This window comes from Schistocerca piceifrons, chromosome 1 (genome assembly GCF_021461385.2).
Source record: "Schistocerca piceifrons isolate TAMUIC-IGC-003096 chromosome 1, iqSchPice1.1, whole genome shotgun sequence".
In the NCBI taxonomy this organism is placed as follows: Eukaryota; Metazoa; Arthropoda; class Insecta; order Orthoptera; family Acrididae; genus Schistocerca; species Schistocerca piceifrons.
In genome coordinates, this window is record NC_060138.1 from 457,136,689 (window position 1) to 457,151,061 (window position 14,373).

The window sequence follows — 14,373 nt, forward strand, 5'->3', positions numbered from 1 at the left end:
GACAGCGTCAAGAGACGTTTTCGTGCCGTGACCAGGTTTCGAACCTGGGCTTTCCTTAACCACTAAAGTATCGTAGCTGTAACTGTCAGACGGAGTTAGAATGCTCCATGTATCAAACATATGTGAGCTCAAGGAGGTTACACTTGAAGGAAAAGCGGCAGGTTAACGCGATCACATCAAAACCCCCGGCAGCTACGGGATTCGAAACCGCGCCTACAGAGAGACTGGTGCCTTAAACCAGCGCCTTAAAGCGCTCGGCCACGCTACATGCGCTGCTTGGTGCGCCAGTGTTCCTAGCATTTGTAGAAACAGTGCACGCCACAGCTTCCTGTTCTGCTGCGACTGGCTGCTCATCCATCGCACTTCAAACGACTGCCCTTTTCGACTACAGAGAGCAGCGGACGTCTGCGCTCTGGGAGGCGACATTACGTGTTGGGGATGAAGTGGTAGTGCTAACTGCGGCCTGCGGAACACGAGTGAAAAAATCAAGAGAGTACTGTCATTTCGAGTACTCGCCATTGCAACGGCAGCAAGGCAAAACTTTCAAAATTGCCGTGACCAGGATTCGAACCTGGGTTATTGCGGCCACAACGCAATGTCCTAACCACTAGACGATCACGGCCATGGCCACGGAGGCGCCCGCGAAGGCAGCTGGCTGCAATGCAAGTGGCGATACCCAGCAAAGCCTAGGCCAAGGTGTACGCCACAGCAGTGTCAGACACGGTCTCCATCACATGTATACGAGCAAATGAACGTGCCTGCGCTGTCAGGACTCTAACTACAGTGGTTAGCTGCATTCACCTCCGTGGCAATGTCTTGCAGTCCTCCAAGCCTCTTGACTACAGGTACCGGTATGTGGCTCGATAACAAGTGGATAGACGCCGCATCTCTCTCGCCGTCAGGTGTTGCCGCGAGTCATACTTAACGTAGCTTTCTGCACGCGTCAGCGTAGCGTCAGTCGAGCAAAGTCGAGACAAGTCGCATAGGAGGAGCAAGAAAAACGCGCAAGTCCGGTACCGGGAATCGAACCCGGGCCTCCTCGTTGAGAGCCAGGTATCCTAGCCACTAGACCAAACCGGATAACGACGGAAGTGCTCTTTCCAGCGAACGCAGCAGCCGCCCACGGTTAAGTGACGACAACTGTAAAAAATCCACTCTCTCGCGTTATAGAACGGCGTGCTCCGGACGCATTTCGTGGAGACGAACGCCAGCAATGATGAGAGCAAAAGGTGCCTACAAATCCTGTCGTTGCACCACGCACTGTTCTACGACAATTCACCAAGCAGACGCTCACCTGTTGTTGTGTTGTTTCCTTTGCGGGCAATGAGTGCATCTGCCTTCGACACAGGAAACATTACACGTTCGGCAGCTGTGGGATTGGAACCCACGCCTCCGAAGAGAATGGTGATTGAAACCAGCGCCTTAGACCGCTCGGCCACGCTACCTACACAACACGCGCGTCACAAGAGCTGCGTCCTACCCCACGAGAACACACCGCAACGGCACAAAAATGAGACGTAAAAAGTGGCAACGGTGGGATTCGAACCCACGCCTCCGGAGAGACTGGTGCCTAAAACCAGCGCCTTAGACCGCTCGGCCACGTTACCGTTGGATCAGCAGCGGCAAAACGTTTCGTTTGTACTACAAAGATCACTTCGAAATGGAAGTATCTTGGCAATCGCCGTGCCATGTATTTCCACTGCTCTCCCACTGGAAGCGTCTCTTTAGGCCATCCAACGCAAGAAAAAGCCGTGCCCGCCGTATGGTAGCGACGCCACTTGTCTGTAGCTGTCGCAGTTAAGGAGACAGCGTCAAGAGACGTTTTCGTGCCGTGACCAGGTTTCGAACCTGGGCTTTCCTTAACCACTAAAGTATCGTAGCTGTAACTGTCAGACGGAGTTAGAATGCTCCATGTATCAAACATATGTGAGCTCAAGGAGGTTACACTTGAAGGAAAAGCGGCAGGTTAACGCGATCACATCAAAACCCCCGGCAGCTACGGGATTCGAAACCGCGCCTACAGAGAGACTGGTGCCTTAAACCAGCGCCTTAAAGCGCTCGGCCACGCTACATGCGCTGCTTGGTGCGCCAGTGTTCCTAGCATTTGTAGAAACAGTGCACGCCACAGCTTCCTGTTCTGCTGCGACTGGCTGCTCATCCATCGCACTTCAAACGACTGCCCTTTTCGACTACAGAGAGCAGCGGACGTCTGCGCTCTGGGAGGCGACATTACGTGTTGGGGATGAAGTGGTAGTGCTAACTGCGGCCTGCGGAACACGAGTGAAAAAATCAAGAGAGTACTGTCATTTCGAGTACTCGCCATTGCAACGGCAGCAAGGCAAAACTTTCAAAATTGCCGTGACCAGGATTCGAACCTGGGTTATTGCGGCCACAACGCAATGTCCTAACCACTAGACGATCACGGCCATGGCCACGGAGGCGCCCGCGAAGGCAGCTGGCTGCAATGCAAGTGGCGATACCCAGCAAAGCCTAGGCCAAGGTGTACGCCACAGCAGTGTCAGACACGGTCTCCATCACATGTATACGAGCAAATGAACGTGCCTGCGCTGTCAGGACTCTAACTACAGTGGTTAGCTGCATTCACCTCCGTGGCAATGTCTTGCAGTCCTCCAAGCCTCTTGACTACAGGTACCGGTATGTGGCTCGATAACAAGTGGATAGACGCCGCATCTCTCTCGCCGTCAGGTGTTGCCGCGAGTCATACTTAACGTAGCTTTCTGCACGCGTCAGCGTAGCGTCAGTCGAGCAAAGTCGAGACAAGTCGCATAGGAGGAGCAAGAAAAACGCGCAAGTCCGGTACCGGGAATCGAACCCGGGCCTCCTCGTTGAGAGCCAGGTATCCTAGCCACTAGACCAAACCGGATAACGACGGAAGTGCTCTTTCCAGCGAACGCAGCAGCCGCCCACGGTTAACTGACGACAACTGTAAAAAATCCACTCTCTCGCGTTATAGAACGGCGTGCTCCGGACGCATTTCGTGGAGACGAACGCCAGCAATGATGAGAGCAAAAGGTGCCTACAAATCCTGTCGTTGCACCACGCACTGTTCTACGACAATTCACCAAGCAGACGCTCACGCGTTGTTGTGTTGTTTCCTTTGCGGGCAATGAGTGCATCTGCCTTCGACACAGGAAACATTACACGTTCGGCAGCTGTGGGATTGGAACCCACGCCTCCGAAGAGAATGGTGCCTGAAACCAGCGCCTTAGACCGCTCGGCCACGCTACCTACACAACACGCGCGTCACAAGAGCTGCGTCCTACCCCACGAGGACACACCGCAACGGCACAAAAATGAGACGTAAAAAGTGGCAACGGTGGGATTCGAACCCACGCCTCCGGAGAGACTGGTGCCTAAAACCAGCGCCTTAGACCGCTCGGCCACGTTACCGTTGGACCAGCAGCGGCAAAACGTTTCGTTTGTACTACAAAGATCACTTCGAAATGGAAGTATCTTGGCAATCGCCGTGCCATGTATTTCCACTGCTCTCCCACTGGAAGCGTCTCTTTAGGCCATCCAACGCAAGAAAAAGCCGTGCCCGCCGTATGGTAGCGACGCCACTTGTCTGTAGCTGTCGCAGTTAAGGAGACAGCGTCAAGAGACGTTTTCGTGCCGTGACCAGGTTTCGAACCTGGGCTTTCCTTAACCACTAAAGTATCGTAGCTGTAACTGTCAGACGGAGTTAGAATGCTCCATGTATCAAACATATGTGAGCTCAAGGAGGTTACACTTGAAGGAAAAGCGGCAGGTTAACGCGATCACATCAAAACCCCCGGCAGCTACGGGATTCGAAACCGCGCCTACAGAGAGACTGGTGCCTTAAACCAGCGCCTTAAAGCGCTCGGCCACGCTACATGCGCTGCTTGGTGCGCCAGTGTTCCTAGCATTTGTAGAAACAGTGCACGCCACAGCTTCCTGTTCTGCTGCGACTGGCTGCTCATCCATCGCACTTCAAACGACTGCCCTTTTCGACTACAGAGAGCAGCGGACGTCTGCGCTCTGGGAGGCGACATTACGTGTTGGGGATGAAGTGGTAGTGCTAACTGCGGCCTGCGGAACACGAGTGAAAAAATCAAGAGAGTACTGTCATTTCGAGTACTCGCCATTGCAACGGCAGCAAGGCAAAACTTTCAAAATTGCCGTGACCAGGATTCGAACCTGGGTTATTGCGGCCACAACGCAATGTCCTAACCACTAGACGATCACGGCCATGGCCACGGAGGCGCCCGCGAAGGCAGCTGGCTGCAATGCAAGTGGCGATACCCAGCAAAGCCTAGGCCAAGGTGTACGCCACAGCAGTGTCAGACACGGTCTCCATCACATGTATACGAGCAAATGAACGTGCCTGCGCTGTCAGGACTCTAACTACAGTGGTTAGCTGCATTCACCTCCGTGGCAATGTCTTGCAGTCCTCCAAGCCTCTTGACTACAGGTACCGGTATGTGGCTCGATAACAAGTGGATAGACGCCGCATCTCTCTCGCCGTCAGGTGTTGCCGCGAGTCATACTTAACGTAGCTTTCTGCACGCGTCAGCGTAGCGTCAGTCGAGCAAAGTCGAGACAAGTCGCATAGGAGGAGCAAGAAAAACGCGCAAGTCCGGTACCGGGAATCGAACCCGGGCCTCCTCGTTGAGAGCCAGGTATCCTAGCCACTAGACCAAACCGGATAACGACGGAAGTGCTCTTTCCAGCGAACGCAGCAGCCGCCCACGGTTAAGTGACGACAACTGTAAAAAATCCACTCTCTCGCGTTATAGAACGGCGTGCTCCGGACGCATTTCGTGGAGACGAACGCCAGCAATGATGAGAGCAAAAGGTGCCTACAAATCCTGTCGTTGCACCACGCACTGTTCTACGACAATTCACCAAGCAGACGCTCACCTGTTGTTGTGTTGTTTCCTTTGCGGGCAATGAGTGCATCTGCCTTCGACACAGGAAACATTACACGTTCGGCAGCTGTGGGATTGGAACCCACGCCTCCGAAGAGAATGGTGCCTGAAACCAGCGCCTTAGACCGCTCGGCCACGCTACCTACACAACACGCGCGTCACAAGAGCTGCGTCCTACCCCACGAGAACACACCGCAACGGCACAAAAATGAGACGTAAAAAGTGGCAACGGTGGGATTCGAACCCACGCCTCCGGAGAGACTGGTGCCTAAAACCAGCGCCTTAGACCGCTCGGCCACGTTACCGTTGGATCAGCAGCGGCAAAACGTTTCGTTTGTACTACAAAGATCACTTCGAAATGGAAGTATCTTGGCAATCGCCGTGCCATGTATTTCCACTGCTCTCCCACTGGAAGCGTCTCTTTAGGCCATCCAACGCAAGAAAAAGCCGTGCCCGCCGTATGGTAGCGACGCCACTTGTCTGTAGCTGTCGCAGTTAAGGAGACAGCGTCAAGAGACGTTTTCGTGCCGTGACCAGGTTTCGAACCTGGGCTTTCCTTAACCACTAAAGTATCGTAGCTGTAACTGTCAGACGGAGTTAGAATGCTCCATGTATCAAACATATGTGAGCTCAAGGAGGTTACACTTGAAGGAAAAGCGGCAGGTTAACGCGATCACATCAAAACCCCCGGCAGCTACGGGATTCGAAACCGCGCCTACAGAGAGACTGGTGCCTTAAACCAGCGCCTTAAAGCGCTCGGCCACGCTACATGCGCTGCTTGGTGCGCCAGTGTTCCTAGCATTTGTAGAAACAGTGCACGCCACAGCTTCCTGTTCTGCTGCGACTGGCTGCTCATCCATCGCACTTCAAACGACTGCCCTTTTCGACTACAGAGAGCAGCGGACGTCTGCGCTCTGGGAGGCGACATTACGTGTTGGGGATGAAGTGGTAGTGCTAACTGCGGCCTGCGGAACACGAGTGAAAAAATCAAGAGAGTACTGTCATTTCGAGTACTCGCCATTGCAACGGCAGCAAGGCAAAACTTTCAAAATTGCCGTGACCAGGATTCGAACCTGGGTTATTGCGGCCACAACGCAATGTCCTAACCACTAGACGATCACGGCCATGGCCACGGAGGCGCCCGCGAAGGCAGCTGGCTGCAATGCAAGTGGCGATACCCAGCAAAGCCTAGGCCAAGGTGTACGCCACAGCAGTGTCAGACACGGTCTCCATCACATGTATACGAGCAAATGAACGTGCCTGCGCTGTCAGGACTCTAACTACAGTGGTTAGCTGCATTCACCTCCGTGGCAATGTCTTGCAGTCCTCCAAGCCTCTTGACTACAGGTACCGGTATGTGGCTCGATAACAAGTGGATAGACGCCGCATCTCTCTCGCCGTCAGGTGTTGCCGCGAGTCATACTTAACGTAGCTTTCTGCACGCGTCAGCGTAGCGTCAGTCGAGCAAAGTCGAGACAAGTCGCATAGGAGGAGCAAGAAAAACGCGCAAGTCCGGTACCGGGAATCGAACCCGGGCCTCCTCGTTGAGAGCCAGGTATCCTAGCCACTAGACCAAACCGGATAACGACGGAAGTGCTCTTTCCAGCGAACGCAGCAGCCGCCCACGGTTAACTGACGACAACTGTAAAAAATCCACTCTCTCGCGTTATAGAACGGCGTGCTCCGGACGCATTTCGTGGAGACGAACGCCAGCAATGATGAGAGCAAAAGGTGCCTACAAATCCTGTCGTTGCACCACGCACTGTTCTACGACAATTCACCAAGCAGACGCTCACGCGTTGTTGTGTTGTTTCCTTTGCGGGCAATGAGTGCATCTGCCTTCGACACAGGAAACATTACACGTTCGGCAGCTGTGGGATTGGAACCCACGCCTCCGAAGAGAATGGTGCCTGAAACCAGCGCCTTAGACCGCTCGGCCACGCTACCTACACAACACGCGCGTCACAAGAGCTGCGTCCTACCCCACGAGGACACACCGCAACGGCACAAAAATGAGACGTAAAAAGTGGCAACGGTGGGATTCGAACCCACGCCTCCGGAGAGACTGGTGCCTAAAACCAGCGCCTTAGACCGCTCGGCCACGTTACCGTTGGACCAGCAGCGGCAAAACGTTTCGTTTGTACTACAAAGATCACTTCGAAATGGAAGTATCTTGGCAATCGCCGTGCCATGTATTTCCACTGCTCTCCCACTGGAAGCGTCTCTTTAGGCCATCCAACGCAAGAAAAAGCCGTGCCCGCCGTATGGTAGCGACGCCACTTGTCTGTAGCTGTCGCAGTTAAGGAGACAGCGTCAAGAGACGTTTTCGTGCCGTGACCAGGTTTCGAACCTGGGCTTTCCTTAACCACTAAAGTATCGTAGCTGTAACTGTCAGACGGAGTTAGAATGCTCCATGTATCAAACATATGTGAGCTCAAGGAGGTTACACTTGAAGGAAAAGCGGCAGGTTAACGCGATCACATCAAAACCCCCGGCAGCTACGGGATTCGAAACCGCGCCTACAGAGAGACTGGTGCCTTAAACCAGCGCCTTAAAGCGCTCGGCCACGCTACATGCGCTGCTTGGTGCGCCAGTGTTCCTAGCATTTGTAGAAACAGTGCACGCCACAGCTTCCTGTTCTGCTGCGACTGGCTGCTCATCCATCGCACTTCAAACGACTGCCCTTTTCGACTACAGAGAGCAGCGGACGTCTGCGCTCTGGGAGGCGACATTACGTGTTGGGGATGAAGTGGTAGTGCTAACTGCGGCCTGCGGAACACGAGTGAAAAAATCAAGAGAGTACTGTCATTTCGAGTACTCGCCATTGCAACGGCAGCAAGGCAAAACTTTCAAAATTGCCGTGACCAGGATTCGAACCTGGGTTATTGCGGCCACAACGCAATGTCCTAACCACTAGACGATCACGGCCATGGCCACGGAGGCGCCCGCGAAGGCAGCTGGCTGCAATGCAAGTGGCGATACCCAGCAAAGCCTAGGCCAAGGTGTACGCCACAGCAGTGTCAGACACGGTCTCCATCACATGTATACGAGCAAATGAACGTGCCTGCGCTGTCAGGACTCTAACTACAGTGGTTAGCTGCATTCACCTCCGTGGCAATGTCTTGCAGTCCTCCAAGCCTCTTGACTACAGGTACCGGTATGTGGCTCGATAACAAGTGGATAGACGCCGCATCTCTCTCGCCGTCAGGTGTTGCCGCGAGTCATACTTAACGTAGCTTTCTGCACGCGTCAGCGTAGCGTCAGTCGAGCAAAGTCGAGACAAGTCGCATAGGAGGAGCAAGAAAAACGCGCAAGTCCGGTACCGGGAATCGAACCCGGGCCTCCTCGTTGAGAGCCAGGTATCCTAGCCACTAGACCAAACCGGATAACGACGGAAGTGCTCTTTCCAGCGAACGCAGCAGCCGCCCACGGTTAACTGACGACAACTGTAAAAAATCCACTCTCTCGCGTTATAGAACGGCGTGCTCCGGACGCATTTCGTTGAGACGAACGCCAGCAATGATGAGAGCAAAAGGTGCCTACAAATCCTGTCGTTGCACCACGCACTGTTCTACGACAATTCACCAAGCAGACGCTCACCTGTTGTTGTGTTGTTTCCTTTGCGGGCAATGAGTGCATCTGCCTTCGACACAGGAAACATTACACGTTCGGCAGCTGTGGGATTGGAACCCACGCCTCCGAAGAGAATGGTGCCTGAAACCAGCGCCTTAGACCGCTCGGCCACGCTACCTACACAACACGCGCGTCACAAGAGCTGCGTCCTACCCCACGAGAACACACCGCAACGGCACAAAAATGAGACGTAAAAAGTGGCAACGGTGGGATTCGAACCCACGCCTCCGGAGAGACTGGTGCCTAAAACCAGCGCCTTAGACCGCTCGGCCACGTTACCGTTGGATCAGCAGCGGCAAAACGTTTCGTTTGTACTACAAAGATCACTTCGAAATGGAAGTATCTTGGCAATCGCCGTGCCATGTATTTCCACTGCTCTCCCACTGGAAGCGTCTCTTTAGGCCATCCAACGCAAGAAAAAGCCGTGCCCGCCGTATGGTAGCGACGCCACTTGTCTGTAGCTGTCGCAGTTAAGGAGACAGCGTCAAGAGACGTTTTCGTGCCGTGACCAGGTTTCGAACCTGGGCTTTCCTTAACCACTAAAGTATCGTAGCTGTAACTGTCAGACGGAGTTAGAATGCTCCATGTATCAAACATATGTGAGCTCAAGGAGGTTACACTTGAAGGAAAAGCGGCAGGTTAACGCGATCACATCAAAACCCCCGGCAGCTACGGGATTCGAAACCGCGCCTACAGAGAGACTGGTGCCTTAAACCAGCGCCTTAAAGCGCTCGGCCACGCTACATGCGCTGCTTGGTGCGCCAGTGTTCCTAGCATTTGTAGAAACAGTGCACGCCACAGCTTCCTGTTCTGCTGCGACTGGCTGCTCATCCATCGCACTTCAAACGACTGCCCTTTTCGACTACAGAGAGCAGCGGACGTCTGCGCTCTGGGAGGCGACATTACGTGTTGGGGATGAAGTGGTAGTGCTAACTGCGGCCTGCGGAACACGAGTGAAAAAATCAAGAGAGTACTGTCATTTCGAGTACTCGCCATTGCAACGGCAGCAAGGCAAAACTTTCAAAATTGCCGTGACCAGGATTCGAACCTGGGTTATTGCGGCCACAACGCAATGTCCTAACCACTAGACGATCACGGCCATGGCCACGGAGGCGCCCGCGAAGGCAGCTGGCTGCAATGCAAGTGGCGATACCCAGCAAAGCCTAGGCCAAGGTGTACGCCACAGCAGTGTCAGACACGGTCTCCATCACATGTATACGAGCAAATGAACGTGCCTGCGCTGTCAGGACTCTAACTACAGTGGTTAGCTGCATTCACCTCCGTGGCAATGTCTTGCAGTCCTCCAAGCCTCTTGACTACAGGTACCGGTATGTGGCTCGATAACAAGTGGATAGACGCCGCATCTCTCTCGCCGTCAGGTGTTGCCGCGAGTCATACTTAACGTAGCTTTCTGCACGCGTCAGCGTAGCGTCAGTCGAGCAAAGTCGAGACAAGTCGCATAGGAGGAGCAAGAAAAACGCGCAAGTCCGGTACCGGGAATCGAACCCGGGCCTCCTCGTTGAGAGCCAGGTATCCTAGCCACTAGACCAAACCGGATAACGACGGAAGTGCTCTTTCCAGCGAACGCAGCAGCCGCCCACGGTTAACTGACGACAACTGTAAAAAATCCACTCTCTCGCGTTATAGAACGGCGTGCTCCGGACGCATTTCGTGGAGACGAACGCCAGCAATGATGAGAGCAAAAGGTGCCTACAAATCCTGTCGTTGCACCACGCACTGTTCTACGACAATTCACCAAGCAGACGCTCACCTGTTGTTGTGTTGTTTCCTTTGCGGGCAATGAGTGCATCTGCCTTCGACACAGGAAACATTACACGTTCGGCAGCTGTGGGATTGGAACCCACGCCTCCGAAGAGAATGGTGCCTGAAACCAGCGCCTTAGACCGCTCGGCCACGCTACCTACACAACACGCGCGTCACAAGAGCTGCGTCCTACCCCACGAGAACACACCGCAACGGCACAAAAATGAGACGTAAAAAGTGGCAACGGTGGGATTCGAACCCACGCCTCCGGACAGACTGGTGCCTAAAACCAGCGCCTTAGACCGCTCGGCCACGTTACCGTTGGATCAGCAGCGGCAAAACGTTTCGTTTGTACTACAAAGATCACTTCGAAATGGAAGTATCTTGGCAATCGCCGTGCCATGTATTTCCACTGCTCTCCCACTGGAAGCGTCTCTTTAGGCCATCCAACGCAAGAAAAAGCCGTGCCCGCCGTATGGTAGCGACGCCACTTGTCTGTAGCTGTCGCAGTTAAGGAGACAGCGTCAAGAGACGTTTTCGTGCCGTGACCAGGTTTCGAACCTGGGCTTTCCTTAACCACTAAAGTATCGTAGCTGTAACTGTCAGACGGAGTTAGAATGCTCCATGTATCAAACATATGTGAGCTCAAGGAGGTTACACTTGAAGGAAAAGCGGCAGGTTAACGCGATCACATCAAAACCCCCGGCAGCTACGGGATTCGAAACCGCGCCTACAGAGAGACTGGTGCCTTAAACCAGCGCCTTAAAGCGCTCGGCCACGCTACATGCGCTGCTTGGTGCGCCAGTGTTCCTAGCATTTGTAGAAACAGTGCACGCCACAGCTTCCTGTTCTGCTGCGACTGGCTGCTCATCCATCGCACTTCAAACGACTGCCCTTTTCGACTACAGAGAGCAGCGGACGTCTGCGCTCTGGGAGGCGACATTACGTGTTGGGGATGAAGTGGTAGTGCTAACTGCGGCCTGCGGAACACGAGTGAAAAAATCAAGAGAGTACTGTCATTTCGAGTACTCGCCATTGCAACGGCAGCAAGGCAAAACTTTCAAAATTGCCGTGACCAGGATTCGAACCTGGGTTATTGCGGCCACAACGCAATGTCCTAACCACTAGACGATCACGGCCATGGCCACGGAGGCGCCCGCGAAGGCAGCTGGCTGCAATGCAAGTGGCGATACCCAGCAAAGCCTAGGCCAAGGTGTACGCCACAGCAGTGTCAGACACGGTCTCCATCACATGTATACGAGCAAATGAACGTGCCTGCGCTGTCAGGACTCTAACTACAGTGGTTAGCTGCATTCACCTCCGTGGCAATGTCTTGCAGTCCTCCAAGCCTCTTGACTACAGGTACCGGTATGTGGCTCGATAACAAGTGGATAGACGCCGCATCTCTCTCGCCGTCAGGTGTTGCCGCGAGTCATACTTAACGTAGCTTTCTGCACGCGTCAGCGTAGCGTCAGTCGAGCAAAGTCGAGACAAGTCGCATAGGAGGAGCAAGAAAAACGCGCAAGTCCGGTACCGGGAATCGAACCCGGGCCTCCTCGTTGAGAGCCAGGTATCCTAGCCACTAGACCAAACCGGATAACGACGGAAGTGCTCTTTCCAGCGAACGCAGCAGCCGCCCACGGTTAACTGACGACAACTGTAAAAAATCCACTCTCTCGCGTTATAGAACGGCGTGCTCCGGACGCATTTCGTGGAGACGAACGCCAGCAATGATGAGAGCAAAAGGTGCCTACAAATCCTGTCGTTGCACCACGCACTGTTCTACGACAATTCACCAAGCAGACGCTCACCTGTTGTTGTGTTGTTTCCTTTGCGGGCAATGAGTGCATCTGCCTTCGACACAGGAAACATTACACGTTCGGCAGCTGTGGGATTGGAACCCACGCCTCCGAAGAGAATGGTGCCTGAAACCAGCGCCTTAGACCGCTCGGCCACGCTACCTACACAACACGCGCGTCACAAGAGCTGCGTCCTACCCCACGAGAACACACCGCAACGGCACAAAAATGAGACGTAAAAAGTGGCAACGGTGGGATTCGAACCCACGCCTCCGGAGAGACTGGTGCCTAAAACCAGCGCCTTAGACCGCTCGGCCACGTTACCGTTGGATCAGCAGCGGCAAAACGTTTCGTTTGTACTACAAAGATCACTTCGAAATGGAAGTATCTTGGCAATCGCCGTGCCATGTATTTCCACTGCTCTCCCACTGGAAGCGTCTCTTTAGGCCATCCAACGCAAGAAAAAGCCGTGCCCGCCGTATGGTAGCGACGCCACTTGTCTGTAGCTGTCGCAGTTAAGGAGACAGCGTCAAGAGACGTTTTCGTGCCGTGACCAGGTTTCGAACCTGGGCTTTCCTTAACCACTAAAGTATCGTAGCTGTAACTGTCAGACGGAGTTAGAATGCTCCATGTATCAAACATATGTGAGCTCAAGGAGGTTACACTTGAAGGAAAAGCGGCAGGTTAACGCGATCACATCAAAACCCCCGGCAGCTACGGGATTCGAAACCGCGCCTACAGAGAGACTGGTGCCTTAAACCAGCGCCTTAAAGCGCTCGGCCACGCTACATGCGCTGCTTGGTGCGCCAGTGTTCCTAGCATTTGTAGAAACAGTGCACGCCACAGCTTCCTGTTCTGCTGCGACTGGCTGCTCATCCATCGCACTTCAAACGACTGCCCTTTTCGACTACAGAGAGCAGCGGACGTCTGCGCTCTGGGAGGCGACATTACGTGTTGGGGATGAAGTGGTAGTGCTAACTGCGGCCTGCGGAACACGAGTGAAAAAATCAAGAGAGTACTGTCATTTCGAGTACTCGCCATTGCAACGGCAGCAAGGCAAAACTTTCAAAATTGCCGTGACCAGGATTCGAACCTGGGTTATTGCGGCCACAACGCAATGTCCTAACCACTAGACGATCACGGCCATGGCCACGGAGGCGCCCGCGAAGGCAGCTGGCTGCAATGCAAGTGGCGATACCCAGCAAAGCCTAGGCCAAGGTGTACGCCACAGCAGTGTCAGACACGGTCTCCATCACATGTATACGAGCAAATGAACGTGCCTGCGCTGTCAGGACTCTAACTACAGTGGTTAGCTGCATTCACCTCCGTGGCAATGTCTTGCAGTCCTCCAAGCCTCTTGACTACAGGTACCGGTATGTGGCTCGATAACAAGTGGATAGACGCCGCATCTCTCTCGCCGTCAGGTGTTGCCGCGAGTCATACTTAACGTAGCTTTCTGCACGCGTCAGCGTAGCGTCAGTCGAGCAAAGTCGAGACAAGTCGCATAGGAGGAGCAAGAAAAACGCGCAAGTCCGGTACCGGGAATCGAACCCGGGCCTCCTCGTTGAGAGCCAGGTATCCTAGCCACTAGACCAAACCGGATAACGACGGAAGTGCTCTTTCCAGCGAACGCAGCAGCCGCCCACGGTTAACTGACGACAACTGTAAAAAATCCACTCTCTCGCGTTATAGAACGGCGTGCTCCGGACGCATTTCGTGGAGACGAACGCCAGCAATGATGAGAGCAAAAGGTGCCTACAAATCCTGTCGTTGCACCACGCACTGTTCTACGACAATTCACCAAGCAGACGCTCACGCGTTGTTGTGTTGTTTCCTTTGCGGGCAATGAGTGCATCTGCCTTCGACACAGGAAACATTACACGTTCGGCAGCTGTGGGATTGGAACCCACGCCTCCGAAGAGAATGGTGCCTGAAACCAGCGCCTTAGACCGCTCGGCCACGCTACCTACACAACACGCGCGTCACAAGAGCTGCGTCCTACCCCACGAGGACACACCGCAACGGCACAAAAATGAGACGTAAAAAGTGGCAACGGTGGGATTCGAACCCACGCCTCCGGAGAGACTGGTGCCTAAAACCAGCGCCTTAGACCGCTCGGCCACGTTACCGTTGGACCAGCAGCGGCAAAACGTTTCGTTTGTACTACAAAGATCACTTCGAAATGGAAGTATCTTGGCAATCGCCGTGCCATGTATTTCCACTGCTCTCCCACTGGAAGCGTCTCTTTAGGCCATCCAACGCAAGAA

At 54.0% G+C, this 14,373-nt stretch overlaps 24 non-coding genes across 24 annotated transcripts; all 24 read right to left on the reverse strand.

Annotated features, from left to right (window-relative positions):
• Positions 1–550: 550 nt before the first annotated feature.
• On the reverse strand, positions 551–622 carry Trnah-gug. Its single transcript has one exon. It is a non-coding gene; the product is annotated as a tRNA-His (tRNA).
• A 386-nt stretch (positions 623–1,008) lies between these two features.
• On the reverse strand, positions 1,009–1,080 carry Trnae-cuc. Its single transcript has one exon. It is a non-coding gene; the product is annotated as a tRNA-Glu (tRNA).
• Positions 1,081–1,525: 445 nt separating this feature from the next.
• Positions 1,526–1,607, reverse strand: Trnal-uag. Its single transcript has one exon. It is a non-coding gene; the product is annotated as a tRNA-Leu (tRNA).
• Positions 1,608–2,354: 747 nt separating this feature from the next.
• On the reverse strand, positions 2,355–2,426 carry Trnah-gug. The gene has a single exon. It is a non-coding gene; the product is annotated as a tRNA-His (tRNA).
• A 386-nt stretch (positions 2,427–2,812) lies between these two features.
• On the reverse strand, positions 2,813–2,884 carry Trnae-cuc. Its single transcript has one exon. It is a non-coding gene; the product is annotated as a tRNA-Glu (tRNA).
• Positions 2,885–3,329: 445 nt separating this feature from the next.
• Positions 3,330–3,411, reverse strand: Trnal-uag. Its single transcript has one exon. It is a non-coding gene; the product is annotated as a tRNA-Leu (tRNA).
• A 747-nt stretch (positions 3,412–4,158) lies between these two features.
• Positions 4,159–4,230, reverse strand: Trnah-gug. Its single transcript has one exon. It is a non-coding gene; the product is annotated as a tRNA-His (tRNA).
• A 386-nt stretch (positions 4,231–4,616) lies between these two features.
• Positions 4,617–4,688, reverse strand: Trnae-cuc. The gene has a single exon. It is a non-coding gene; the product is annotated as a tRNA-Glu (tRNA).
• A 445-nt stretch (positions 4,689–5,133) lies between these two features.
• Trnal-uag lies at positions 5,134–5,215 on the reverse strand. Its single transcript has one exon. It is a non-coding gene; the product is annotated as a tRNA-Leu (tRNA).
• A 747-nt stretch (positions 5,216–5,962) lies between these two features.
• Trnah-gug lies at positions 5,963–6,034 on the reverse strand. The gene has a single exon. It is a non-coding gene; the product is annotated as a tRNA-His (tRNA).
• A 386-nt stretch (positions 6,035–6,420) lies between these two features.
• Positions 6,421–6,492, reverse strand: Trnae-cuc. The gene has a single exon. It is a non-coding gene; the product is annotated as a tRNA-Glu (tRNA).
• Positions 6,493–6,937: 445 nt separating this feature from the next.
• Positions 6,938–7,019, reverse strand: Trnal-uag. Its single transcript has one exon. It is a non-coding gene; the product is annotated as a tRNA-Leu (tRNA).
• A 747-nt stretch (positions 7,020–7,766) lies between these two features.
• On the reverse strand, positions 7,767–7,838 carry Trnah-gug. Its single transcript has one exon. It is a non-coding gene; the product is annotated as a tRNA-His (tRNA).
• A 386-nt stretch (positions 7,839–8,224) lies between these two features.
• On the reverse strand, positions 8,225–8,296 carry Trnae-cuc. Its single transcript has one exon. It is a non-coding gene; the product is annotated as a tRNA-Glu (tRNA).
• A 445-nt stretch (positions 8,297–8,741) lies between these two features.
• Positions 8,742–8,823, reverse strand: Trnal-uag. Its single transcript has one exon. It is a non-coding gene; the product is annotated as a tRNA-Leu (tRNA).
• A 747-nt stretch (positions 8,824–9,570) lies between these two features.
• On the reverse strand, positions 9,571–9,642 carry Trnah-gug. The gene has a single exon. It is a non-coding gene; the product is annotated as a tRNA-His (tRNA).
• Positions 9,643–10,028: 386 nt separating this feature from the next.
• Trnae-cuc lies at positions 10,029–10,100 on the reverse strand. The gene has a single exon. It is a non-coding gene; the product is annotated as a tRNA-Glu (tRNA).
• Positions 10,101–10,545: 445 nt separating this feature from the next.
• Trnal-uag lies at positions 10,546–10,627 on the reverse strand. The gene has a single exon. It is a non-coding gene; the product is annotated as a tRNA-Leu (tRNA).
• A 747-nt stretch (positions 10,628–11,374) lies between these two features.
• Positions 11,375–11,446, reverse strand: Trnah-gug. Its single transcript has one exon. It is a non-coding gene; the product is annotated as a tRNA-His (tRNA).
• A 386-nt stretch (positions 11,447–11,832) lies between these two features.
• Positions 11,833–11,904, reverse strand: Trnae-cuc. Its single transcript has one exon. It is a non-coding gene; the product is annotated as a tRNA-Glu (tRNA).
• A 445-nt stretch (positions 11,905–12,349) lies between these two features.
• On the reverse strand, positions 12,350–12,431 carry Trnal-uag. The gene has a single exon. It is a non-coding gene; the product is annotated as a tRNA-Leu (tRNA).
• Positions 12,432–13,178: 747 nt separating this feature from the next.
• On the reverse strand, positions 13,179–13,250 carry Trnah-gug. Its single transcript has one exon. It is a non-coding gene; the product is annotated as a tRNA-His (tRNA).
• Positions 13,251–13,636: 386 nt separating this feature from the next.
• On the reverse strand, positions 13,637–13,708 carry Trnae-cuc. The gene has a single exon. It is a non-coding gene; the product is annotated as a tRNA-Glu (tRNA).
• Positions 13,709–14,153: 445 nt separating this feature from the next.
• On the reverse strand, positions 14,154–14,235 carry Trnal-uag. Its single transcript has one exon. It is a non-coding gene; the product is annotated as a tRNA-Leu (tRNA).
• Positions 14,236–14,373: the final 138 nt, after the last annotated feature.